Source organism: Petaurus breviceps, unplaced genomic scaffold, assembly GCF_028583685.1.
Source record: "Petaurus breviceps papuanus isolate PSGF00001 unplaced genomic scaffold, PetGlider_PUasm1.0 90731, whole genome shotgun sequence".
In the NCBI taxonomy this organism is placed as follows: domain Eukaryota; kingdom Metazoa; phylum Chordata; class Mammalia; order Diprotodontia; family Petauridae; genus Petaurus; species Petaurus breviceps.
In genome coordinates, this window is record NW_027187325.1 from 7,171,335 (window position 1) to 7,197,282 (window position 25,948).

At 38.7% G+C, this 25,948-nt stretch overlaps 1 long non-coding RNA gene and 2 pseudogenes across 1 annotated transcript in view; 2 read left to right on the top strand and 1 right to left on the bottom strand.

Annotated features, from left to right (window-relative positions):
• Nucleotides 1-24,957, bottom strand: part of LOC138145250 (hsp70-binding protein 1-like) — a 93,121-nt pseudogene extending 68,164 nt beyond the window's left edge.
• The window catches only part of LOC138145218 (uncharacterized), a 1,102,603-nt gene that overhangs the window by 901,568 nt on the left and 175,087 nt on the right, over nucleotides 1-25,948 (top strand). The window lies entirely within an intron of this gene.
• LOC138145270 (ornithine aminotransferase, mitochondrial pseudogene) lies at nucleotides 7,692-12,730 on the top strand (annotated as a pseudogene).

Consider the following 25,948-nt stretch of genomic DNA (forward strand, 5'->3'; position numbering starts at 1 on the left):
AATAGAGGTTCATAGACTCATGTAAAATCCCCTTCATTTGATATTATAGAGAGAGAAAGAAATGTCCCTTTTCTTCTGTGTTTATTAAGTTCAGGATTATAAAAATAATAAAGAAAAACTAAAGTATAGAGACCTGCATGAAATCAAAATTCTAGGGGAATAGGATGAGGTACATACCATTCCTGTTATCTTGCCTACTTTTGGAATTGTACTAAGGATAGCCTGCAGAAGATAAGCTAATGCCCTAATATTTTTATTCAAATACTGGACACATTTATTTTTATCCACCTTGTAATAGTCCATAGGAGAGCAAATGAATATAAAGGAATAATAGCAGGCTAGAAAGTTGTCCTCCAATCATTTCTATCTGATTCTCATAAAAAAATAAGATGATAATAATGATAAAAACAATGATACTATCTCACATTTTTGAAGTACTTTAAGGTTAACAAGGTACTTTTCTCACAGCAATCCTATGAGGTGGGGAATAAAATATTATCATCTCCATTTTACAGTTAAGGAAATTGAGGCAGAGAGAGGTTAAACAATTTGCCCAAAGAATCAGGTCTCATAACTCTAAATTTACTACACCATACCAGGAAACATTGTCTATCTGCAAAGGGGAGTGATCCAAGCTACTATTTAATTTCCACTCGTGTTGGAGAGTCTCTAGGCACATGTTCAGTGTGCCTGATAAATAATCTAGGAAAAAGGGCAAGAACACAGTTACTAGAGCTAAAGTGCAAGATCAGGGGAGCACCAGATGTTAGCCTAATTTGATGCTACCTGCCAAATTAGTGATGAATATGTCGTTTATATTCTGCCTCTCTCAAGGCAATATTGGTCTCAGGACTCAGGACTTAAATCCTTTAAGGAGAGATTAAGTGACCCTAGATGTAGGTCCTTAACAGATACTAGGACAAGAGGCCAAGGACTTCATTAGGACTTTCCTTACTACTTTTCTCCAAAGTGGTATAGGGGGTGGAGACCACCATTCTGGGAATAAACTTTTCCAAACTTAATTAGCTCTGCGGACAATAGACATATATCTATGACCAGATTCAGAAAGTCCTACCTACTTCAATATTTGTTTCTGTGATTGTTTGAAATTCTACATGTCTAGCATTTTAGCTGTTCCCCATCCATAGCCTTCCATCTCCCCCCTCAGTAGCTTGGTACAGGCTCTCTGTCCCCTAAGCTGAGAATGTACACCTCCTTGGATCCTTCTCTTCCATTAGGGATAGGTTTAGATGAGGCCTTTGCTGATTCCCTCAGTTTTTTGTGCTTCCCGCTTTTTGAAATGATCTTCAATTTATTCTATATTTCACTACTCTGTATTCATCCATGTAGCTCTCTATGACCCTGAGCAATTCATTTAAACCTTCTCAGTGCCCCCAAGCAACTCTCTAAGAATATAAAATACAGAGCAGTTACCAATCTTCATTGGTGGAGGGAATTTGTTCACCAGGAATTCCCAACAGGGATAAAATCAAGTCTAAATAAACATAGAACAAAAAAAGAAAATACATACGCGTTATACACATCCACCCCCATAGAAGGTAAGCTCCAAGAGCCTGAGAACTGTGCTTGGTATTTTTATATCTTTGTATCCCCGTAGACTTGCACAGTTCCTGGCAATTAATAAATATTTGTTGAATTGATTTGCCATTCTCCCTTAACCTACTGCTAGACCTTTCACATATGAATAATCTATAAATGAGTATAAATGAGTAATCTATAAATAAATGCTTAAATTAAATACTCAGGAATACTACTATTCAAAGGAGTCCATTTTTTATAAACAAAGAATTCATTTGTAATCCAAATAATCACTCCTCCCTGATGCTTCATACTGTAGGTTAAGGTTTTCGGTAACAGATTTCCCTAATGTGAGGCCCACTTCACTAGAGACATGCCATGGGGACCCTGGGCAATAATTTGAAGATTCCCAGATATTAGACAGGTAGGGATGGGGACCTGGTCCATGATTTCATTGGTGTAGGGAAGCTCCCAGCAAAGAATTTCTTTACTAATGCAGGTCTTAAAGTTTTAGAAAGTCACCTAGAACACTGACAGGTTAAGTGACTTGCCTGGAGTCACACAGTCCAAATGTATCAGAATCAAGACTCAAGCCCAGGTTTTCTGGGTTCCACAGCCAGCTCTCTCTCCACCATGCCATGCTGACTCTTGTACTTAGTATACAAATAGTCTGCATTAATTCCACCCCCTAAATGGAATCTTTGCTTTGGTTGTAAAGCTTTGGTTCCTCAAATTAATTTTAGGGTCGAGCTGCCAAAAGCCGGTTATTTCAGAAATAAATGTATACCTGTAGTAAAACAAATCTTCTTGCAATGACCATATGGAGTCTACCAACACTGTGTTCTGAAGAAGAAGATTATATAACAACACACTGTGGTATAGTAGAGCTTGTTTACACGACCCTATAAATAATAAAACTACCCCCAGATACAGTCTTAAGTGAGCTATGAAGGCTATTTGATTTCCTCCTATTCAGCTGGTAGTCTACCATCTGCTGTCCTGATAATACCACTAAAGGGAGTGTTAATGCTGCTAAGAGCCTCCTCCACATCCCATCCTTCTCAGTGTGTTCCTCAAACACAGCACATTTGGGGGGGCTTTGGTTTGGCCATTCTCATTTGAAGTAAAAACAAGATCTGGGTCCTTTTGATTGGTTTTTACCTTTTTTTCTTCGTCATTGCCCACCTCTCCCCTTCCCATAGGATCTGCCAGTCCTAAATTAAGTACAGCTCAGTCTAACCTTTTCCCAGGCCAGCCCTATTTACAGATAAGAACAGCAGTACACCATAAAATAGGATTTGATGGTCAGTAAAAAGCCCCTTCCTTTTTAAATGTCTCTACTACCAGACTACATGGTCTTAAATTCCCATCATTAGAGTACAGTATCCCTTCCACAGCTCAACTTTCCCCTCCACAGTTTCAATACACTGCAGGTCGGCATAAGAAATTAAATGGGTGTTTTGGGGGAACTGTATAGGACCTGCAGACAACACGCAAAGGCCAGCAGATGACACAGGAAAAAAAATTTACAAACTCAGAAATGCATAAAATCTATGCATAGCATTGTATAATATCAACATATTTTATCTTTTAATACCATAACAATTCAGACTTCTTCTCTGGCACAAAAGGAGGGCCAAATATATTTATGAAGATTTTCCAGATTTCAGGAGTACTGTGCCCCTAACCCCTTGCAATATGGAAGGGAGAACTTTAATTTCTTGGGATCAAGAAATTGGGCAGAAACCATTTGTTTCCAGGAGGGCTTGATAAGACTTGTGTAGAAAGTGGGAGTGTTCTGTAAATGTTTGTAATGTAAAAACAAAACATATCAATAAATAGGTTTCCAATAAAATATTTAAAAGAAAGAAAGGCAAGTACCACATAATAGATAATCACAATTTCAGGTACAATCATTTCCTGTTCTATTATGTGTGTGGATATTTTAATTTTATTTGGTGTTTGTTAAGTTCTCGATCAAAATAATAAACGATTTTTTTTAAAAAGATGAGAAGCACACATATAATGCTTCCCTCTCTTAACAAAGAAGTGGGAAACATTGTGAGCAGAATATTACATACAACATCAGGCACAGTCATTGTATCATTTTTTCTTAACTGTTTTTCTCTGTTATAAAGGAGGGCTAAATATAGTGAAACAATATATCCAGAAATGACTATAATGTAAAAACCAACAGCATCAATCAAATATATTTTAAATCACATGTATAGGCATTATCCAGCCTATAGTTGTTACTCAATTTCATAAAAATATGAGTTTAGGCTTAAAAAAAAAAGCTACAGAGGTCAGTTAGTTCCATAGCAACAAAGCTACAAATAGCAGACATTTCTGCATGGATGAAATTCAGCTTGATATTAGAGTGACCTTCTCTCCAAAGAGGGAAGGAAACATCAGTGAACGAGATCTTTACATTCAGATCATTCAGACCAGTAATCACTGAGCATAACATTCAGTCAAGAGATCCTCAGAAGAAGGGGGGAAGGAGGATTAAGGGAAGGCTCTGGCAAGTCCTCAGCACTATCCAGCCATTGGAGAGAAGAGCACAGGGAAGGAGCTTCAGAAACGTGTTGTTGCTTTTTGTTAAGTCCTTGTTTCAAGGAAGACCCTGGGCCCTTTCCCCTTCAGACCCAGCAGCCCAATAGGAGCCTGACAAGTTTTTTTTTTCCTTGGGTATCCAAAAAGATGGCAGTGATCAAAGTCATAACTAACAAGAGACAGAAATGACTTTGTGTCGGGCTACCAACATAAGGGATGGGGTGCTTCCTCCTCTGAGGCAGGGAGAAGATGGGGCTCAGCTTTGAAGTACCAGAAAAGGAAAGCAGGAGTCACAATGAATAAGAGGTGACAAAACAGAAAAGAGTGCTCAAGACAAAGCTAATTTACTTCGCAATTTGACCTAGTCAGAAGCTGCGGATAGGAGACTCTCAAAAGAGAACTAGGAATTGTTTGTGAGCAAAAAAAGTTAAAATTGTTACAAGAGAACTTAATGATTTAATATCTTTATGGCAATAAAAAATAATGGGAATATCAAACTGGTTATTGAGGGGAATGCAAACTATTTGATAAAATCTCCCCTATCATCATGCTTATGGAAAACAAAGAACATGGGTTGGATTAAGTATATTGGGAGCTGGTTCAATAGCTGCTTCCAAAGAGTAATCATTCATGGTTTGCTCCCAACTTGGAAGGAGTTCTCCAGGGGAGTGCCCCAGGAGCCTAAGCATAGTCTTGTGCTGCTTGATACTTTGATCACTAACTGAGATGAGGTGATGTGCTTGTCAAATGTTTAGATGACCATAAAACCTGAGAGGGACAGCTATTACACTGGATTACAGAAATGGGTTTCAAAAAGATCTTGACAGAATGTTGCTAGAATATTGGGGCAAACCTAATCAGATTAAATTTAATAGGAATAAACGTAAAGTGTTTCATGGGTTTCGAAATGAATTTTATAATTATAAGATGAGGAAGGAACATCTAGACAGCAAGTTATCTGAAAAAAAAAACTTGGCCTTGAAAACTCAATATGCATCAATAGCATGATATAGCATCCAAGAAAGCCAACACAAACCTAGGTATCGTTAAGAGGCCTAGTAGCCAGGAATAAGGATATCATTGGCCCAGTGTTCTCAACCTGGAGGAGCCTGGGCAAGGAGGAGATACAGTAGTTGTCTTCAAGTATTTGGAAGGATTGTACAGTCTGCTTAGTCTCAAAGAGCAAAACTTAGAATAGTGGCATGACTTTAAAAAGCTGTTCAAAGTACTAAAGAATAGTGGGTAAGACTTGAAAAACTGATCTGTCAGCTTAGCTTGCCTTCCTCCGGACCTCAGCCTGCCTCAGTTCCATGCTGAACATTGGCTTCCAAGTCTTGTTCCAGATCCAGCCTACTTTTGTGTCTAAACTCTATCTTACATGCTATTTTCCTAATCCCAGCTCTTCATGCTATTTCCATGACTTGCTGCAGCCTATTCATCTATCCAAATTCTACTCACCCTTCAAGGCCTAGCTGAAGCCCATTTCCTCCACAAGATTCCTTTCACTACACCGGACATCAGTAATTTCCCTGCTCTGATTTTACTGTCTATGCCATGTATGTTGCAACTTATCCAAACACTTTCATGTATAATTCTCTAATTTTTATGTGTATTTGTCTTACTTCCCCAACTATTCCATAACTTCCTGCAAGGCAGAAGAATACAAAGCAAGCATATAATACCTAATCCCTTCCTATGAGGAACTGGAAGTCGCGTTGGAGACACAAAATTAACATGTGTTAAGGAATTCAAGAGCATGCTATCTACATGCATGTTGAATTGAATCTTACTCTCACCCAGCCAGACATTCTACATTTGTACAATGAAGGGACTTCCCATGGTAATTTCCAATGACCCTTTCTATGATTCCTGGAATTCTGAAGACATTTTGTGATTCTAAGCTTAAATTAGTTTTCTCCCTAAAGGCTATAGAAGGTTTGCAGTCTACAAACTCATGTATGCTTTTTTGAAGAGGGGAGTTAAAACTGGAAAACCACTAACACAATTTGAGCTCCTACTTATCATTTGAAGTCAGTGTAATCATGTGCCACTGCATGGCTTAGACTTTGAAGACCACACCTTAGAAGGCTCAAGCTATTTATTCCTTACCTACAATTCTCAGTGGAACAGTGCTTGATAGATCATGCCCAAAGACAATCTGGTGCAGCAGTCTCTGTTATGAAAGAGAATATTAACTATGGGACATTGGTAGCCAACATCACCAGTCTGTTCCCAGCCCATACCAGACTAACTGCATGCAAAACACAACATCAAGGGTGACATAGGGCCCCAAGGGAGATTTCTCACTTTACCTGAAGAGTATACAAGCCAAATTAGCAAAGAACATTGGCAACAGGGTTCTGTTTTTCTCTCCTGATGCAAAAAAGAAAAAATGTGATCCACAAGAACAAATGACAGCTGTGAGCTCAGAAGAACAGCTGTGGTGTGGGAGTACTGTGGACAGATTGCAAGAGACTCAGTGTGTGGACACAAGGGAATAAAAGCAGGACAAAGGACTTGGCATTCCATGTACTAAGCCAGAGGAAATAAAACAGTAGCAAAACCAGTGTGATTTTTTTCCCTCAGAAATGAGGAGGAAGGAGGAGAAGTGGAGCAGCCTTGATGATAGAATTTTAGAACTGGAATGTACCTCAGAGTCTTTTAGTCCCTTCCTAAATCATCTCTACAACATCCCTCACAAGAAGTCATATAGTCTCTGAAGAATTCTAACAACAGAATTCAGTATTTTCCAATGTGGGTCATTCCATTTTTTTCTATCTCAATTGCTAGGAAGTTTATCTTCATTTTAAATAAATGTCTGCATCTCTACTAACTTCCACCTAGTTCTGACCATTTAGGTCAAATGAGAAGAAGTTCAATCCTTCTTTTACATGACAATCCTTCAAACATTTGAAGACAGTTATAATGTCCCTAAGTTATCTCTTCCCCAAGCAAGACATCATCTATAAAATCAAGGATCATAGTGCTAGAAGGGACCCAGAGGCTATATAACCCAACCCCTTTATTTTATTATTAGTAAGGAAACCAAGGCCCAGAAAGGCTAAGTGATTCACCTAAAGTCACATTTTAGTAAGTAACAAAAGTAGCATTTGAACCCATCTTCCTAATTCCAATTCTAGTACTCTATCCACTATGACATGCTGCCTTTGTGGGAAGCTGGAATAAATGACCTTTATGATACCTTCCAGCTCTAAATCTAAGATCCTGTGATAAGCCACAGCCACCAGGACCATAGCATCATTAAGGGAGAAGGAGAGAGAAAAACCTGACCACCAAAGCCAAGTTACAGCAAAACTCTCAGCACTTTACCTGCCATTAGCTTCCCTGCCATCCCACACACTGCACTGTAAATCCCACAAAGAGCCAATCTAACCAGGCTACAACAGCACTGAAGGCAATGCAAAGCATCATTAATAGTTGCTCCTTTCCTAAATCACATGTAATGGAGTCTCTGAAATCCATCTCTGTTGTGTAACCTCACTGCACTACTTTCATGTCATATCTATTAATTACTAACCCAAGCTGAAGCTTCATCACCAATAAGACTGTGTCTTTACAAGATATGACTGTGGAACATGACTGGTGTCAGCACCATGGCCAGGGGTGTCAGAGAAACTGGGAAACAAGTCAGCATTACAGCAAGGAACAGCGGTGAACAAGTAAGAACAGGTAAAAAAAAGGATCTACAGATTACAGCCATTATTCGTTTTATCCTCTTAGTTCAAGACTGTTGTAGTTTGTTGTTTTTTTTATAAAATGATGATATTCATCACGTTGACTAGAATGACAAAAATAGAAAATGACAAACGTTAAAAGGGATGTGGAAAAATAGGTTGATGGAGTTGTGAACTTATCCAACCATTCTGGAGAACAATATGGAGCTATTCCCAAAGGACTATAAATCTGTGTGTATTTTTTGACCTAGTTATGCCACTCCTAGGTCTGTATCTCAAAGAGAATGAGGAAAAATTAAAAGGACCTATGTGCACAAAAATATTTATAGCAGCTCTTTTTGTGGTGGCAAAGAATTGGAAATTGAGGGGATACCCATCAATTAGGGAATGATTAAACAAGTTGTAGTATATGATTGTAATGGAAAATTATTGTGCTAAAGAAAGGAAGAGAATCATTTCAGAAAAATCTGGAAGATTTATATGAACTGATGTAAAGAGAGCAAAACTAAGAGAACGTTGTACACAGTAATGACAACATTATCAACTGCGAAAGATTTAGATACAATGCAATACAATTAGGATCAGTACAATGATCCAAGATAATTCCAAAGGACTTATGATGAAAAATGCTCTCCACCTGTAGAGAGAGAACTGATGAATTCTGGATATAGATTGAAGCATATTGTTTTTCACTTTATTTTTCTTTTCTTTTTGCAACATGGCTAATATGGAAATATGCTTTGCATGACTTCACATTTATAATGGGTGATTACATTCTCAATGGGTGGGTAGAGAAAGGGAGAATTTGGACCTTAAACTTTAAAAATAAAATTTTTAAATAAACAAGCGATACTGTGAGGATCAAATTAAATCATGCAAAGTACCTTGTAAGCTACAAATCACTTTCCTTATAATTCTGCAAGGTAGATCTCTCCATTTTTTCAGCTAGGGAAGTTAATATTTAGATATGTTACAAAGATCACATGATTAGAATGTGTCAGACAATAATCAAACTCATATTTTCTGACTCCAAAGTTACCGTTTTTCTTGGAAGTCATGCTATAGATCTTAGAATCATAGGTATTAGAATTGTAGGAAGCTCAGAGTCAGTCAGTTCACAAGCATTTATTAAGCTGTATGTACCAGGAGGGGGCGACTAGGTGGTGCAGTGCACAGAGTGCTGGGTCTGGAGTCAGAAAGATTTATCTTTATGAGTTCAAATCTGGCCTCAGACACTTACTATGTGACCCTGGGCAAGTCACTCAGCCCTTTTTGGCTTAGTTTCTCTTCTATAAAATGAGCAGGAGAAGGAAAGGGCAAACCGCTCTAGTATCTTTGCTTAAAAAAATAAGTGGGTTCACAAATTACCAGACACACTAAAACTACCAAATAGCAACATTTACCAGAAATTGTCCTAAGTGCTGAGGATACCAAGAATTGGAATGCAAAGAAAGGTAAAAGCACTCAGATCCCCTGATCTAACATCCTGATTTTACAGATAAGGAAACTGAGACCTAGAGAAGTGAAGTGACTTGTCCAGGTCACATAGGTAGCATCAGAGGAAATGAGTGCCAGCCCTCTGCTTCCAAATTCAGGACTCTCTCTGTTGGCCCACACCTCACCACTGCCTAGCTGTTACATTGCCACTCTGACTCTTAAATTAGAGAAAGTTGTGGTAGGTGCAGACTACAGAGTCATCAATTCAGCTGCTCTCTCTGAACCTAAGACTGGGGTCATCCCCAATTCACAGAGAGTCGCTGGAAAAGTTGCTCCAGGAATATTCTAGGGAACATAGGCAGGCAGTAGGTTGACTTGCTTCAGTTTTCATAAATGCATTCTCACGTACAGGAAATAATAGTGCGAGCCAGGTCATTTTTGTGACCAGAAAGCCTTGATACTGGGTTTATGGTAATCACTAGAGAAGTGAGTAGAATTTAAAGACCTTTAGTTCTAAGTGTGTACGTATGTGTGTCTGTGTAGAACTCTGCTCCCCAAAGGCTAACACAGGCCCTGTTTTTCCTCTGATTGATGTCCCTTTATCAACAATTTCTCTCCTGCCCTGATCACTTGCCTCAGATATATTGTCATCCAGAAATGATGTCTATAGATTGCCAGCTTAGTTATCATGGTCACAAATAAGCAGCTGGCTCCTCTTCGACCTGGGGTTTGGGAACCTTCACTGAAACATGAATCACTGAGATGCCTGTGGCCAGTACGTTTGCTATTATTGTATTCTCTTTTTGTATCATAGAGCAGCTGTTAAGAATGTATCACAGCCATCACCTAAGCCACTATTTCAAAGAGACAGCTGGGATATCAATGCTTACTTCTTTGTAGGAGACGCTGATTCCCTAAGATATGAAGAGTATTTACTGACTGCCTATTGTGTATGCCATACCACAACTGTGGGATCAATAATGCCAGAAGGGCCTTAGTGAGCACCTATGCCAACCACTTCTTTTTACAGATTAAGAAACTGAGACCTGAAATGAGTTGTAGTACAGTACAGGGGAAAGACCATTGGCTTTAGAGTCACAGAACCTAGGTTGAAACCCTTCCTCTGACACTATGGGACTTCGATCAAAGCACATTATCTCCATGGGCCTCAATATGAAATGAAGATGTTGAATTAGATGCTCCTTGGGGTCCCTTCCATTATCCATAATCTAATTGGATATCCGTAATCCATAGAATCTACGATCCTATATCCATAGGACCTACAAGTAGTGAGTATCAGAACTAGAATTCAGACCCAGGTCTTCCAGTTCCAAATCCAGTGTTCTTTCCACTAGTGGACTTGCAGTCAGGAAGACCTGCCTCAGACACTTGTGACTTGTAAGATAGCCCTGGGCAAGTCACTTTACTCTTTAAGACTCAATTTCCTCCTTTGTCAAATGGAGAAAATAATAGTTGTAGCATTTATAAATAAGGCTATTATAAGATCAAATGAGATTATGTAGATAAAAAAACCTTGGAAAATGCAATGCCAGATATAAATGTCAACTATTATTGTTACTATTATGCCATGCTGATCATTGATGTCAACACTCTACTCAGTAATGATTTTGTGCCAACAGGTACAGCATGCCAATGGGCTCCTGAGTAAGATCCCGTGCTCTGCCCACCTGGCAACAGACACCACTAAAACCAGCAAGAATTCATTTTTCCTTGCTACCTTTTGTCTCTGCAATGCCAGCCTCTAAGTTCTCTTCATCCCATTGGAGGGTACTCCGAGTCCTGGACCACTTCAGTTTGAATGACATTCTCACAGGACTTCCAGCTCCAACTAGGTCCATCAATGCAGTTGTTTGGAATTGTTCCTTCCACTTTCTTTTCTCTTATTTTTTTATGATTTTTGTGAATCATACCCCATGTCAGAAGCTTTGGTCATTGGCCCAGGGCATGATTTTCTATTTATTTTGCCAAGAAAAGGAGAGTTTATATCCAATAGGTCACATAGATCTGCATGTCCCCAAGATTAGAAAATCAACTTGAGGTAGTTTCTCATTGATTGAATTAGCTAACACTAGTTAGTGATGAATGATGAGTGTTGTCTCAGAGGTTGAGATGGAAGTTGACCTGAAACCCTCTCCTTATGTTGTTTTGGATAGGCCTGTGACTGGTTCACATTCACACAGCCAGGTTGTGTTGGTTAAACTCAGGTTGTCCCAGCCCTAAGTCCAGTTGTCTATCAACTACTCCAGGTTTCCTCTCTTCTACTCAGAAAAGAAAAACAGTAAGGAAAGATTACCAACAATGGACATATAATCCTACAGGATTATATATATACATATATATATATATATATAATAGGAATAGGATATGTTCTTTTCTATTTATTCTACATTCATGAATCCTGACTCCCAACCACACTGTAACTCCTCAAGGGCAGAGGTCATAGGTTATCAATCAACAATCAACAAGGATTGATTAATCACCAAACATTGTAGCAGCTATTGTGCTAGGCACTGGGGACAAATATACAAAAGTTGCATTCTAATGAGTGCATTCTAATAGAGCTGATATATGTACTTCCAGAATCCAAACATGATGACTTTGAAAGGTGGAGCCCATTTGGCGTGGGAAGGGGTAGGGTAGAGTCATTGTCCCTGATCCAAGCTACTCTCCCAGAGTAAAAGATCCCTGCACTGAGTTCCAGATTCTATTTATTGCTGATGAAATACTAATGGGATTAGCCAGAACTGGGATCTGGTTGGCTATTGATCATGAAAATGTCAGACCCAACAGCAACATCCTTAGAAAGGCCATAAGGTGACTTATACCCTATATCATTCTTGTTATGTGATGATGAAATTATGTTCACCATTAAAATAGGGCAGCATGATTCAACTTATGGTGGAAATCCACTGACCTGCTGGGTAGCAATGGCACCCCGGGAGGTTTTAGAAGAGGAAGGCCTTGCTAAAAATGCAGATATAATGAGTAACATCTCCAGAAATAAAATGATGAAGTTACCTTCTGACATTATATATGCCATAAGAGGAATAGGATTATTAAATGCTATCATTGTTAGAGAAATTAAATATTATTATGTTTGGAAAGTGTGTCTGTGTCTTCATGACAAGGGACTTCTGGGCAAATCTACCCATGGCAATATCATTAGGTTGGCACTACCACTTGTGATCAAGGAAGGTGAAACCTGTTGAAATTATTAACAAGACCATTTTGACTTTCTGAAGGCCATTTGTTTTCCATTGCATCTGGTAACTGGCTAAAGCAGGTGGTACATTTATGTGCTAGAAAGCCTCTGCTCTAAGGGTGAGCATGACCCACTCCCACATGTCTCAGAGAATTTATTTTTTTTAGTTCATGTAGAATAGAGTGAAAATTGAATCACTTCCATTTGCTGTTTAATGTAACTCTGAGAGATTCTATCAATTAACTACATTGTCTTCTTTCTAAGCTAAATGGTTGAAGTGTGCTTGTATGTCAACATCTTTAAAATTGCTGGAGGTATTGGTCACCAGGACTTAAATATAATGTATGTATATGCTTTAAGAATTTTTGCCTTCTGTAGAATGGTATAAAAACTTTTGTGTTTGAAACATTTAACTCCAGGGGGATCAAGTGAAAGATTTGCTTAACTTTGAGGTGAATCACAAAAGTCCATCAGCACAAGGCTAGGGATGTTTGATGATAAACTTGTTCATCTGAATGCTGAGACAGGATTTCAGAAACTTACCTGGAGTTTGTGAATGCCGGTGCATGCCTGGGTCTGACTTGACTTGAGTAGTACATCACCTGATATTCCCATGTCTGTATTTTTGTGTTTGGTTGTCGTTTTTAAAGCATTGTTGAGAATAGCCCATTATAATCTGCCGTTCTAGAACTGTGCCCTTTTTTGAAGCTTCAAATTTTTGTTTACATTAAAAATAAAGCCTTTAAGATGTCTTTAAAAAAAACAACAACTTTCTGATACATGCTCAGCTATCATCTGACTCAAGGCTAGGGAAAGAGTAGACATTTAATAAATACTTACTGATTGATCAATATGTATGTATCTCCACCCTACTACAGGCCTTCATTTCTTCCCATTCAAAATTCAGGGCTCTTTCTGCAACATCATACCCAGAGATATGCTGGTAAATGCTTACCGACAGACTCTATAAAAAAAAATGAAGACATGACACATTCTAAAGTTTAATCTGCACTATGGACATTTTCTTCATCACTAAGTTACAATCAACAAAACTATAAATAAAGTCCTAATTTATAGCATTGGCCGATTTCCAAGGTGTAAATGCTCACACTGACAAGTTAACAATTGACTGACCCTACCCCATACCTCACCTCTACATTTGTTTGCCAACCATACTGCCTTTAATCCATAAAACAGGGGCATTGGATTCGATAGTTTCTAATGTCACTTCTAACTCAAAATCTAAGACCCCATGGTCTTTTTCAATTTGCTGTGTTGATGAATGCTATCAAAATTATATACAGCATATATATGTATGTATACATATATACACATTATATACATAATATATGCAATAATAATTCACATTCGTATGTGGTGAGACAGCATTTTATTAAATAAATAATAAAATAATTTTTTAACTGGCCTAAGAGTCAGTAATACTTGGGTTCAAGTCCTGGCTGGTCACTTCACAAAATCCAAGTGGAAGGGGACCTCAGAGGCCATCTAGTCCAATCATATCTGAACCATAATCCTTCTATATCATGCCCTAACTAGGCCCTAACTGGGCCTGAAGTCAGAAAGGCCTGTGTTCAAATATAATATAATATGTGTTATATTATATATAATATTTTCTATGTTATATAATATATATAATTATTAAACCATTTTTCCTTAGATTGAGCCTACATTAGCCTCTACGAAACTTCTACCCAGTGCTCTGGTTCTGCCCTCTAAAACCAAACAGAACAAATCTAATCCCTCTTCCATAAGCCATTCAATTACTTGAAGAAACCTATCATCATGCTTAAGTCTCTTCCTCTCCAGGCTAAAAAGCCATGGTTCCTTTTACCAGTCCTAGTATGGCATTGTTTAAAGACCTCTCATTATCCAAAGACATTCCTCTAGCCATGCTTCAGTTTGTCCATGTTCTGTTTTAAAAGGGGTCACCAAGTGACAGCACCAGTAAGCCTACATCCCAAAGACATCGAAGATAGAGGGAAATGTCCCATATGCATAAAATATTTACAGCCACTTTTTTGTATTGTCAAATCTTAGAAATATTGTAGAAAAGATTCATTCTGTGAGAGTGATATATCTTTCCAGGTTGTTCACATGAGTGGGGTCTCTGAACAACCTCTGAGACACTAAGCTAATATCAATGTTGTTTCAAAAGCAGCAACTAATCCCCGGTCAAATATTATCTTAGAACTGTCCTCTGCATCCATCCATATGCATAGACAAATTTTTTAAAAGCAAATCCATGCAAAGGGGCACTACTCTTCTGGAAACATGAAGGTCTAGAACTATCTTCTCTTGTCTAGGATCTAAGACTCCACCCAGAAGAAAACACTCAGAAGTAAAGAAAATAGGGATCTCATGCTACAGAATGGAAGTCCGAAGTAAGAATGGACTCAAACAGAAGCATCACTAGTGCAGTTGCTGTCAGTCAAGATTCTACAGTTTTATCCGATGAGCTTTGGAGGGGATCAAATGCTTTATAGTCTAGTCTTCATTACAACTACGTTGCTGTTTCCCCAGTTGATAGTCAACGAATATGAGCAGGCAGTTCTCAAAGGAAGAAATCTAAGCTAGCTATAGTCATGTGAAAAAATGTTCCAAATCACTGGTAGAGAAACACAAACTGAAGTAATTCCGAGGTTCCACCTCAGACCTATCAGAGTGTCAAAGTTGACTAATAAAAGGAAAATGACAAATTTCAGAATGACTGTGAAAATGCAGGGACAATAATGCCCTGATAGAGCTCTAAATCAGGCCAGTCATTCTGCAAAGTGATTTGAAATTATGCCCATAAGTTACTAATTGTGTCTATCATTTTTATCAATTGACACCACCATTAAGTCTGTATCCCAAAAATAGAGGAAAAGACCATCTATATACAAAAAAAAATCTTACGGCAACTCTTTCTGTATTATCAAAAAACTGAAAACTAAGGGACTGCCAATCAATTGGTGAATGGCTGATACACTCATGTAACTGAATACTATTTGTGCTCTAAGAAAGGATGAGAAGGCTGCAGAGGAACATGAGAAAACATATGTAGGATTGATATAGGATGAAGTTAGCAAGACCAGAAGATTAATTAAGGCTATAACAATAATACTGTGAAATAAACAATTTTGAAAAACTTAATGCAATGACCCCCGATGATTCTAAAGGAACAATAATAAAGAATGCTACCCACCTCCTGACAGACAGGTGGTGGACTAAATATTCAGAATGACATTTGGGGACAGGGCCAGAAGAGGATTCATTTTACTTAGCAATGCATATTTGTTACCTTATTGGAGGCAGCTATGAAGCATAGTAGTACACAAAGCCTAGTACACAATGGATTAAATTCTGAGCCTGAAGTCAGGAAGGCCTGGGTTCAAATTCAGCCTCAGACACATACTAGTTGTGTGACCCTGGAAAAGTCACCTAACCTTTTTGTCTCAGTTTCCTTATCTGTAAAAGGTGGATAATAATAGTATCTACTTCCCAAGGTTGCTGTGAGGATCAAATGAGGCAACTGCAAAGCACTTAACACAGTGCCTGGTACATAGGAGGCATTGTATACATGTTAGCTATGATTTTTTTTCCTTTTTTCCCATAAGGGAGTAATGTGGGAGGGATAAAAAAAAAATAAGCTCTTGATAATGGAGGAAGGTCAAATTCAATTTTAAAAAGAAAGGTTTGGCTGCTTTTTTAACTGCATTGATGTTTCTGGATGGGAGGGCTGACAGCCTTGGGGTATGACATCATGTGTGGGATGTGGCCCCTGAAGAGAACAGTTACCTGAGACTTTCCCAATGGGCAGCTGAACAGACCAGCTGGCGGTGCAACCATTCCAACTTGATGCTATGTCCATTCGGTGGGAGATGGGATTAAATGATACTAAAGGTAGCTTCAGCTCTTAGGGTCATGGGGTTCTATGAGCCTGTGAAGATCATCACAGTTTAAGAAAAGGAGGAGTGGAATAGATAATACACTGGGATTGGCTGACCGCTTTCTGAGAGCAAGATAGCTAGGGAAATCCCTGGGGAAAGTCACTGACATGGGAGAATGGAAAGCACCGAACTCAGCTGACTTTACTATAAGAAACAGCTACTACAAAATCCTAATTCCTTGCTTAAAATTTGAGTTCCCATTATTATTCCCAATGCGCTCACCATAATTCTACAATTATGAGATCAAGGAGAGTTCGTTTGGCTTAGGGTCCGTTAACCATCCGAAAGAGGTAGCTCTGATGGCTGTCCTTTCCATCTGGCTTTGTCCTTCTGATTCTAAGTTTCTCCCAGCTTTGAGGGCATTTCAATAGGTCAGTCATATTATGGTGTTGTTTTCTGTATCTTACAATGCCAGAGGATTCATATTTCCTTCTTGACCTATTAAAGCAGATATTTATTTATCTAGTCTTTGATTAATCATGACCTTTTTTCTCCTTAATCATCTTTTTAAATGAGTAAAAGTCACTAAGATAGGGGTGGCTAGGTGGCACAGTGAATAGAGCACCAACCCTGGAGTCAGGAGGACCTGAGTTCAAATCCAGCCTCAGACACTTAACACTTACTAGCTGTGTGAGCTTGGGCAAGTCACTTACCCCCAATTGCCCTGCCTTCCCCCCTCCAAAAAGCAAAAAATAAAATAAAATAAAACCACAGCAACAAAAGAAAGATGAATAGCAAGCTCAAATGATCTAATGACATCTGCAATATAACCACTGAGCAAAGTCCCGTGCTCTGCACTCCCTGGGAATATGCATTCTCATTTTCTCTGCTGCCATTTTCCATCCCCCTACTCCTGCTCCACTGTCCCAATAGGACCACCAGAGACCATGCCTGGGAGGAACTAAGCCACTTTACTCATCTGTTCAGCATTCCCTGGGATCATGTATCTTCAGTCCTTCCACCCAACACGGGCCCTTCCCCTTTTCCAGTTGTTGCTCTGAGAACTGCATTTGAATAAACATTATTATTTCCCCTAAAATGAGACAGCTAGGTGGTACAGTGGGTAGAGCCCAGAGCCCAGAGTTAGGAAGACCTGAGTTCAAGTTTGGCCACAGAAACTTACTAACTATTCAACACTAGACAAGTCACTTAGCCTTTGTTTGCCTCAGTTTCTACATCTGTCAAATGAGGATAATTAGAATACCTACCTCCCAGGATTGTTCTAAGGTTCAGATTGACATAGTATTTATAAAGTGCTTAGCATATTTCCTGGCATATAGGGAAGAGCTTAATACATGCTTCCTTCTTTCCTGGAAAGGTCATGTCAATGTTGTTGTTCAGTCATATCTGACTCTTCACATCTCCATTTTGGGTCTTCTTGGCAAAGCTACTGGAGTGCTTTGTCATTTCTTCTCCAGCTCATTTTACAGATGAAGAAACTGAAGCAAATAGGATTGAGTGACCTGCCCGGGGTCACCCATCTATGTCTGAGGCCAGACTTGAACTACTCTCTTCCTGACTTTAGGTCCTACACTTCATCCACTGAACCACATAGCTGCCATCATCAGTCCTATGATGTCCAAAGCTAAAGTTGCCTTTCCTGGCCATCACCGTCCTACAAGCTTATCAGATAAATGTGCTGTCTTCCCCACTAAAAGATAAACTATCTCACTTGGGTATTTGTATCCTTAGTGCTTAGCACATAGTAAACACTTAATAAATGCCTTTTATTCACTCATTCAACCAACGTGTAACAGATAGACTTATGTCAGAAATCCCTGACCTTCCGTGGTTCTTGGTGAGCAAAGAAGGCAATATTAGAAAGAAAACATCTGCACTCTTCTTCATGCCCTGTCTTTCTCACTTCAGGCTCATTTTAGCTCTCCAATTTTTTAACATATAGAGCTTCTCCACCATTTCTAGGATTTCAATATCCATAACAAAGAATCTTGATAATTCAACTAATCTGTTCTTCTGAATATATATTATTATGCTGCTGAAGCTAAGTCAGTAAGTTATCTGTAGCTAGTTGGTTCATTTAACTCAGTTTCCTTGTCTATAAAATAGGAATAATAATAATAGCACCTCCCTTCCAGGGTTGGTGTGAGGGTAAAATGAAACAATATTTATAAACTGCTTTGCAAACCTTATATCACTATATAAATGCTATCTGTTGTTTGTTATTCCCCAGTAGAGATGACTGGCTATACTGAACCATGCACACTCTCAACCAGTTCATCTTGTTTTGTTTTGTTTTTTGGAGAGGGAAAGATAGGCAGTTGGGATTAAGTGACTTGCCCAAGGTCACACAGCTAGCAAGTGTTAAGTGTCTGAGGCCGGATTTGAACTCAGGTCCTCCTGACTCCAGGGCCAGTGCTCTATTCACTGCACCACCTAGCCGCCCCTCACCCAGTTCATCTTGCAGCATAAATTATTGAGTTGGCTAAGCAGGATTAGAAAAATATCTATAATCATTGAATTATCATCATAAATCCATGGTTTTTAGAGTTAAAAGGCACTTGGAAGGTATGTCATGAAATTGATAAAATGCTAGAATTAGAGTCAGAAAGACCTGGATTTGAATCCTACCCCTGACACTCCTGGCTATATGACTGTAGGTGAATCCAGTTTTCTCATCTATAAAATGAGGATAATACAGGTATCCCAAAAGTCTCAGTGCAGTTTTTAGTTTTTAAAAGATCACACTTGTTCAGGGTAAACTTGTTAAAGCTTAAAACTGAACTGAAACTTTGGGGACACTGAATTTCTGTATTTACCTCTCCAAGTTGTTGCAAAATTATAAAAGCATACAAAGTACTTTTTATACTTTAAGGGTTATATAAATATTATTTATTATTATTACCATCTAGTCCAAACCCTTCATTTTTAGAGATACAGAAACTGAAACCCAGAGAAGTTTAAAAAAAAATGTGTCCATAGTTGCAAGTTTCTCTGGCTGAAGATAATTGGCCTTTGCAAGAATTCCACCCAAGCATTTGCTTCACTGGCCCCAAGCTCTAACAAACTGATAGTCCATGCTTAAAAAATATCTTTGTAACCAGCAACGTTTTCTCATGTGTTGGCCAAAATACACAAAATGCATAAGATAAGAAAAGATTTTGATGTTGAGAAAAGTAGGGAAAAGTTCAGCAATCTATTTCTGTTTTCTCCAATACCTCAGGCCCTGTGATATGTACTAGAATCTGCCCATCATGGCTTCACCCTATTCCTCTGTACTCTGTACAGAGGCCTGAGGATACTGCTGTACCAGAGGGTATAATAAGTGTTAAAAGGGACCTCTAACCATAAGTCATTTAAGAGTTAGACAAAGGATGCCATGACTGACTTTGAAAGACTTAGCTCTTCTCAGCAATACAAGGACCTAAGGCAGCTCCAAAAGACTCATAATGGAAAATGCCATCCACATCCAGAGAAAGAACTATGGCACCTGAATGCAGATCAACGTCTACTATTTGCTCTCTTTTTTTTGTATTGTTTTGGTTTTTTACTTTATTATTGTTCCTTCCATTCTTTCTAATTCTTCTATACAACATGACTAATGTGAAAATATGCTTAATAAGAATATATATATATGTAGAGCCTATATCAGATTGCATGATGTCTTAGAGAGGGTGGAAGGAAGGGAGGCAGAGAAAATTTTAAATTTACAGAAATGAATGTTAAAAAATAAAATAAATTAATTTTTTAAAAAAAGAGTTAGAAAAAGGACCAAGGTTGGTCAAGAGAATGAACCTGGGGTAGCTTGGGGTATTCTGCTGAATATTGCTGGCTGCCTATCACCCTCTTCTATTTTATTTTTGGCTTTTTGAAGGGCTATTGGGGTTAAGTGACTTACCCATGGTCACACAGCTAGTAAGTGTTAAGTGTCTGTGGCTGGATTTGAACTCAGGTCCTCCTGATTCTGGGGCCAATGCTCTATTCACTGCGCCACCTAGCAACCCCCACCCTCTTCTAAACACTAAAAGAGCTTTAGCTCTCCCTGGATGAGAGGTGCCTACTAGTTGCTATGACAGTAGAAGGAAGCAACACAGAAACTACAGGCCACCAATCAAGAGAATAGGAGAGATGCTCAACAGAAGTACCACACCCAGAAGAGAGCAGACATCCTAAGGTTGTAGTAGGAAGACTGGCTTTGGAATCAAATTAGGCTCAAATCCTAGTTCTTCTATTTGCTACCTACATCACATTGAATGAGATTTTTTACCTTTCTTTGTACCTATCATAGTGTCTGGCAAATAGTAGGTGCTTAATAAATGTTAGTTGACTGATTGACTGACAGGTTCGTGTCTTCAAGGAGCTTACAATTAGAGAGACAAGATGTAAAACGATGGTGAACAAATAAGACTAGTATTCTTTTAGGTTTGCCTAGTCTGAAATATTACTCTCTTTCTGTGGATGGCTATGTTATATTATATAATAATTAACTAATATAATTATGACTAATAAAATAATGAAATAATAATGTTATAGAATAATTATATACTAAACTGTGTAGTATAGACTACATTGCTATAGAAGTTCAGGGAAGAAAAGGGGCAATGAGGGCTTGAAACAGCCAAGGAAGTCTTCCTGGAGAAGATATGATTTGAAGGATGAATAAGATTTGGATAGAGTAAAGAGAAAAAGAAAACATTCTAGACAGGGGGAGAATGTGAACAAAAGTACACAGATAAAGTAACTGGAATTGAGCTTATATGTTGGAAGATAAATTTACATAAGAAGTATGAGGTCAGATGATTGAGGGTCTTGGAAGTCAGGACAGGATTAGGGATCAAGTTAGTATTAATATTAGATGAATCCAGTGAGGCTAGATGATAGAGATCTGAAAGGCAGAGATTTTTTGACTTTGTGCTGTGGACAATAGGGAGCCATTGCAGCCTTTTGAGCAGCGAAGTTACATGATAATAATCATAGTAGTAGCTAACAGTTATGTAGCACTTACTATGTGCTAAACTCTTTACAATTATTGTCTCACAATATGATTGTCTCACAATTGTGATCCTCACAACAACCCTCAGAAGCAGGTGTTATTATGATTCCCATTTCACAGGAAACTGAGGCAAACAGAGGTAAGTGACTTGCCCAAATAAGTGTCTGAGGATGGATTTGAATTTAGGTCTTCCTGACTCCAGGCATGACATTCTATCCACTGCACCACCTAGCTCCCTCTTAATGAAGAACACATTCAAAACAGATTACCCTAGTAGCTATGTTTATCATAGAAGGAATAGATGGAAAAGGTAAAGGTTAAGAAGCCAGCTTGTCAGCAAGCAATGCGGATTCAGAAGAGGGGTGTATTTTCCTAAATTTAACCTTAGAAAGACCTCTGATCAGACTGTAAAACCAGTAGCCTTGAAGTGACCACTGAAAAAGTAACAGTTATTACAGTTGGGACCACAGTCTCTAAAAGCAGTCTCTGAAGTGACAGCTTTCAGGGGATTTGTACCCACCCCCAACTCCACACAAATGTAGCCCAGGTGAACACAACTGAGCTTAGGACTTCCCAACACAATACGTGATATGACAGAGATGGAAAGGGAAGGTGTTGCTAGGCAACCAAAGAGCTGGAGAGCAGATTTCTTGAGTCAGGTCAGGTTAGCAGTTCTTTAGAGAATAGGTAGTTTAGAAAAACATATTTTAAGATCTCATTGGTACTGTATGAACTAAGCAAAATGCATCTGACATTCCCACGTGAATAGAGCTTTTCATTCCTGCAATTTTACCTTTGTAAAAGAGACAGTCAAGACATGGTTCAAAACTCATCTATTCCACAAAGTTCTCCCTGACTCAGCTCAATTCAAATAAGCGAGTTTCAGGTTCGAAAGCATAGACTATACTCTGTATTATAGAAGGTAAATGATTTTACTCTCTGAAGTTTGCTTTTGCTCCCTAGTTTTCTGTATGTTTATTTCATCTCCCCACTAGTCAAGAGAACAAGGTTTTAGTTCTTTCACTGACTAACTTTGGGATTTGGGGCAAGTCACTTAATTTTTCTGGATTTCAGTTCAGTCTTTGAGAAAATTGATATTATGATAATTTTTATTATTAATAATATCAATAAAAGTCCTAAAAGTTCCTTGAAGATTTTTACTGTCTAGTCATGTCTGACTCTTCATGACCCCATTTGGGGTTTACTTGGCAAAGATACTGGAGTGCTCAAAGATACTCAGTTTCTTCAGCTCATCTTACAGATGAGGAAACTGAGACAAACAAGGTCGATCAATTTGCCCGGGGTCATCAGCTAATCTTAGATTAGATTTGAACTCAGGTCCTCCTGACTCCAGGCTCAGTACTCTATCCACTGTGCCACCTGACTGCCTCTTCTTGAAGACAGCAAGGTCTAATTACTTCTTTGAATGTATCCACTTAAGTCTTTAACTACCAAAAGAGAGATAAAGGAGGTAAGGGCAATACCACTTTATAACTCATTTGTAAAATTTTACCAAGAAAGGTGATAGCAGATTGTGAATAGTATCACCGCATAAAACAACAAGAAGCAGTAAATGGTAAAAGCATTTTAAAGAAAGTCTGCTAAAAAAAAAAAAAAAGACCCAGCTAAGCAAAGTCATCCTTAAGATGTTTAAGAATGAAACTAGGACAAGAGAGAAAAGATGGAAAAGATCTGCAAAGATATTTTTTTAATAACAAACTCTTTTTGCTACCAATTACAACAAAGTCACCACATTTGGATTATAACATAGTTCCATTTACGTTTCAAAAAAGGGGAAATGGTACTAAAGCAAATCAAAATAGAAAAAGCAGCCACACTAGACCAAATTTATACAGAGGAGGCCCACTGTGGGAGGCAATAAAATTATGATAGCACTGAGGGATTGATTCCCAAGGTATCAAAAGGAGAGGAAATTAACAAAATAATGGTTTAAAAAATCTCATAGGTTATTGTTACCAAAAAAAGTAACTGGAACAACGTAAATTATTTCTGACCCATATTCATGCTTTCCTATATATCAAGAAATTAGAATAATCTGTAGGTCATAAAGCGCATTCTCCTCTAGAATATAAGAAATGAAGAGTTAGTCTTTCACAAATCTTATTTCAATACATAGGATTATAAATTTGGAGGTGGAAGGAACCTCGGGTGCTATCTAACTTAACCTCTGCATTTTACAATTGAACAAAACTAAGCTGAGCCAGGATCTGAAATTAGGTCCTCCAAATTCAATACTATTTCCATTGAACTATACTGTATATACATATATTGGACAGATAATGCAAATTAATTAGGGTCAGAATTGAACAGACAGAAGAGAGATAGAACTGCCTTTGGGAAATTGCAAAATTATTTTAATTACTCCCCCAAGCTCCTTCCTGAAACAATGGCCTAAATTTTCAATACTGATATTCTTCCAGTTTTTTTTTGTATATTTATGAGTCATGGAACACTATAATTTCTTAAAAACTGAAACTGAAAATCAAAAAAAGTAAAGGTGTGAGCAGACTGCAATATTACCAACGTGAAATTATAAAAGAAAGACAAGGGCATCACTAGCAAAAATGTATAAACAAGAAAAAAGGAGCAAGTCACTTGGCTAGAGTGAAAGAAAAGTAATGCAGAACGTGTGTGCTCTATTGATCTATAACAACCAAGATAAATGTGTCTTATGACCTTCGGACTTCAAGGCAAAGTAAAGAAGAGACCCGACATACTGGATGGAACTCTTGTGGTGAGCTTGTAGAAAGAAGAAGTTAAACATACCAACGTGGTTTATAGTGGTTTACACTGTATCTAGTAAAAGAATGATAAGATTAGGTCATTTAGCTTTATATTTCATGCCATAAGTGCACAACATAGTACATTAATTGATGATGATGGATAACCCTGAGTTACCAAGAAAATGCTAAAAGGTATACTATTTGAAAAATCAAGCAATTGTATGGGCTATTCTAAAAATATTTCTGTTTTCTAAAAAATTAAAAACAAAAAATGTATAGGTTATAAACTATCCAAAATTTCTTATCTAGAATGACCCATTCTTTGATTATTGGGTATAATAAAGGTTTTACTGATAAATGCAAGATTAATGCAATAGTTAAAAAATGATCTGAGTTTAAAGAAAAAATAGATCAGTGTAACCTGGAATGACAAGAAAATATGCTATTGAAGACAATGTCACTTGAGCTAGACCTTAAAAGGTAGATAGAATTTGGAGGGGTAGAGCAATGGGGTAGGCTATTTCAGATGTGTCATTGTGTTTGTCCTTCATTTTCAAAGACGACCTGGCATCAGGGAGATGATGACATGACTTGCAGTTGACTGATTTGAGGGAGGGAGGGCTGTGCAAGGTCACCAACTGTTGGGGTCCCAACTCCAGCCTTATCTTACCTTATACCCAGTCTTCGGACATCTCCGGCTTCTTGTCTCCAAGAAGAACTTACCCCCACAGAACACCCAGGACATGGAAAGTGTGATGCAAAGCTGTTTATTCTGTTACATCTTAACAGCACCACAAGCAAGCACAGGAACAGGCACAGGAACTAACTGAACTTCCAGGCGGAACTGAAACTAAGCAGGAACTAACTCACTTCCTCTATCTCCCCAATTTTTATATCTTGCAGGGGCACGCTTTGCGGGGCCAATCATGTTCTTTCTGAGTATGTTGTAAGAGACCAAGGAGCAACGTCCTTCCCGGAAGTCCTCCACGCACTGCCACGCAGAGTATCACTCTCGCGTCACTGCGCCCAAAACTCCTTTATCCCTGGTTGGTTAACCCCCAGGCAAAGCTGTCCCAACAACGTCCCTCAGAAAGCCATGTGCACCCCCTCCAGCTGCCCCCTTGTCACCTGTCATGTGGGAGCCAATCGTGCACTCTCCCAAGTGTAGGGCAAAGGAGTATGTGTTAAGAGGAATCCGTGTTTATGGGGCACACTCAGTGCCACGTCAGCCTTTCCCAACCCAGCAGAGTCGGCCCTCACGACCTTGCGCTCAATGCCATGGCCGGGCAGAGTCGGCCTCCATATCTCCAAGCCCCTGCCCCTCAGAGGTCACGTGCACTTCCTCTGACATCTTGTAACTACCGCAGTGTCTCTCACACTCGCGGCCCTAACAACCAACCTCACTTTCTCCTCCAGAACCATCTGGATCCAGTAGCCAGATATTCATCAGGATAATTGGAGATGACCCAGGATGCAATGAGAGAACCTGGCCATTTTAGGCTAACGCCTTTTCAGGTACTCGCTTAGAGTGAGGTGATGCCCATTCAGTGAATAGACCTCTTTAAGAAGTGAGTCAAGGGATGTCCTCTTTAATTGGAAAAAAGAAAAAAATCAAGCTGGGAGGGGTAGACCCTCAGGCCTGCTATTCCAAACAGAAACAGTTACACTGACATTCCCTCTAAGCCAGGAGGTCCCAAAATACAACCCTTAAGTGGAGCTTGAACAGGGACCTGTTGTATTCCAATCTATAAACTTCAGAGTGAACATGGTTGAAGGTGAAAAAGAAAGAAAGAAAGAAAGAAAGAAAGAGAGAGAGAGAGAGAGAGAGAGAGAGAGAGAGAGAGAGAGAGAGA